The sequence below is a fragment of the Petromyzon marinus genome, unplaced genomic scaffold (genome assembly GCF_048934315.1).
Source record: "Petromyzon marinus isolate PM22_M1 ecotype Great Lakes invasive population unplaced genomic scaffold, UKy_Petmar_22M1.pri1.0 PM_G_Scaffold_43, whole genome shotgun sequence".
In the NCBI taxonomy this organism is placed as follows: domain Eukaryota; kingdom Metazoa; phylum Chordata; class Hyperoartia; order Petromyzontiformes; family Petromyzontidae; genus Petromyzon; species Petromyzon marinus.
In genome coordinates, this window is record NW_027422995.1 from 1,632,501 (window position 1) to 1,635,000 (window position 2,500).

The window sequence follows — 2,500 nt, forward strand, 5'->3', positions numbered from 1 at the left end:
GATGTCTCTCTTGTGGCTCACGGGGCTGTTAGGGTGGCACAGAAATCCCTCGGAATGGGAAAACGGGTCATTTTCGTGTCGCCACATTGCATACGAACCGCATGAAACTTCCAGAGGCATTTGCAGCAGGAATGCATGTGCACTCAAAAAAGTGAATATTTCTCACGGATAGACCCCGTGATACGCTAGAAATTGGCGGGGATGTCTCTCTTGTGGCTCACGGGGCTGTTAGGGTGGCACAGAAATCCCTCGGAATGGGAAAACGGGTCATTTTCGTGTCGCCACATTGCATGCGAACCGCATGCAACTTCCAGAGGCATTTGCAGCAGAAATGCATGTGCAGTCAAAATTTTTTTATATTTTTCACGGATAGACCCCGTGAAACGCTAGAAATTGGCGGGGATGTGTCTCTTGTGGCTCACGGGGCTGTTCGGGTCGCACAGAAATCCCTGGGAATGGGAAAACGGGTCATTTTCGTGTTGCCACATTGCGTACGAACCGCATGAAACTTCCAGAGGCATTTGCAGCAGGAATGCATGTGCACTCAAAAACTTCTATATGTTTCACGGATAGACCCCGTGAAACGCTAGAAATTGGCGGGGATGTGTCTCTTGTGGCTCACGGGGCTGTTAGGGTGGCACAGAACTCCCTCGGAATGGGAAAAGGGGTCATTTTCGTGTTGCCACATTGCATAGGAACGCCATGAAACTTCCAGAGGCATTTGCAGCAGAAAGGCACGTGCACTCAAAAATTTTAATATTTTTCACGCATAGACCCCGTCAAACGCTAGAAGTTGGCGGGGATGTCTCTCTTGTGGCTCACGGGGCTGTTAGGGTCGCACAGAAATGCCTCGGAATGGGAAAACGGGTCATTTTTGTGTGGCCACATTGCATAGGAACGGCATGAAACTTCCAGAGGCATTTGCAGCAGGAATGCATGTGCACTCAAAAACGTCTATATTTTTCACGGATAGACCCCGTGAAACGCTATAAATTGGCGGGGATGTCTCTCTTGTGGCTCACGGGCGCTGTTAGTTAGGGTCGCACAGAAATCCCTCGGAATGGGAAAAGGGGTCATTTTCGTGTTGCCACATTGCGTACGAACGGCATGAAACTTCCAGAGGCATCTGCAGCAGAAATGCATGTGCACTCAAAAACGTCTATATTTTTCACGGATAGACCCCGTGAAACGCTAGAAATTGGCGGGGATGTGTCTCTTGTGGCTCACGGGGCTGTTAGGGTCGCACAGAAATCCCTCGGAATGGGAAAACGGGTCATTTTCGTGTTGCCAAAATTGGCATACGAACGGCATGAAACTTCCAGAGGCATTTGCAGCAGAAATGCATGTGCACTCAAAAACGTGAATATTTTTTCACGGATAGACCCCGTCAAACGCTCGAATTTGGCGGGGATGTTTCTCTTGTGGGTCACGGGGCTGTTCGGCTCGCACAGAACTCCCTTGGTCCACCTGATTCGTGCATACAGGCAGCAACTAAAACTCTGTAAACCTGCTGTGAGGACATCTAAACAGTGGACCAGTGAGGCTGTGGAAGATTTGCGGGCGTGCTTAGACTGTACTGACTGGGATATGTTCACGACTGCTACCAATAGTCTGGATGAACTCACAGAGGCTGTGACGTCCTACATCAGCTTCTGTGAGGACTGCTGTATCCCAACACGTACCAGGGTGAACTTTAACAACAACAAGCCCTGGTTCTCAGCAAAGCTCAAAAGGTTGAGGTTGGAGAAGGAGGAAGCGTTTAGGAGTGGGGATAGAGACAGATTCAAGGAGTCGAAGAACAGGTTTAGCAAAGCGGTGAGAGAGGCTAAACGACTGTACTCAGAGACACTAAAACACCAGTTCTCTACTAACGACGCTGCTTCTGTCTGCCAAAGGGCTCAGGCACATCACCAACTACAAACCCAGAGCGCCCCACACCACTAACGACTCCCGCCTAGCCAACGACCTGAACGAGTTCTACCGTAGATTTGAAAGACAATTGGACTGTCCTGAACCACCCCTTCCCACCCAAGAGGCCCCATCCCCCACCCATACTACAGAAACGACTCTCTCCTTTCAGGAGGGAGAAGTTAATGGGCTTTTCAAGAGGCAGAATCCACGCAAAGCAGCCGGGCCGGACTCTGTCTCTCCAGCCACCCTCAGGCACTGCGCTGACCAGCTGTCTCCGGTGTTCACCAACATCTTTAACACCTCCCTGGAGACATGCCATGTACCAGCCTGTCTCAAGTCCTCCACCATCATCGCTGTGCCCAAAAAGCTAAGGCCAACAGGACTAAATGATTACAGACCGGTCGCCCTTACATCTGTGGTAATGAAGTCTTTTGAGCGCCTGCTCCTGGCACACCTCAAAGCCATCACAGACCCTCTCCTGGACCCCCTTCAGTTTGCCTACAGAGCCAACAGGTCTGTGGACGACGCAGTTAACATGGCCCTCCACTTCACCCTACAGCATGTGGACGCCCCAGCATCCTACGCCAGG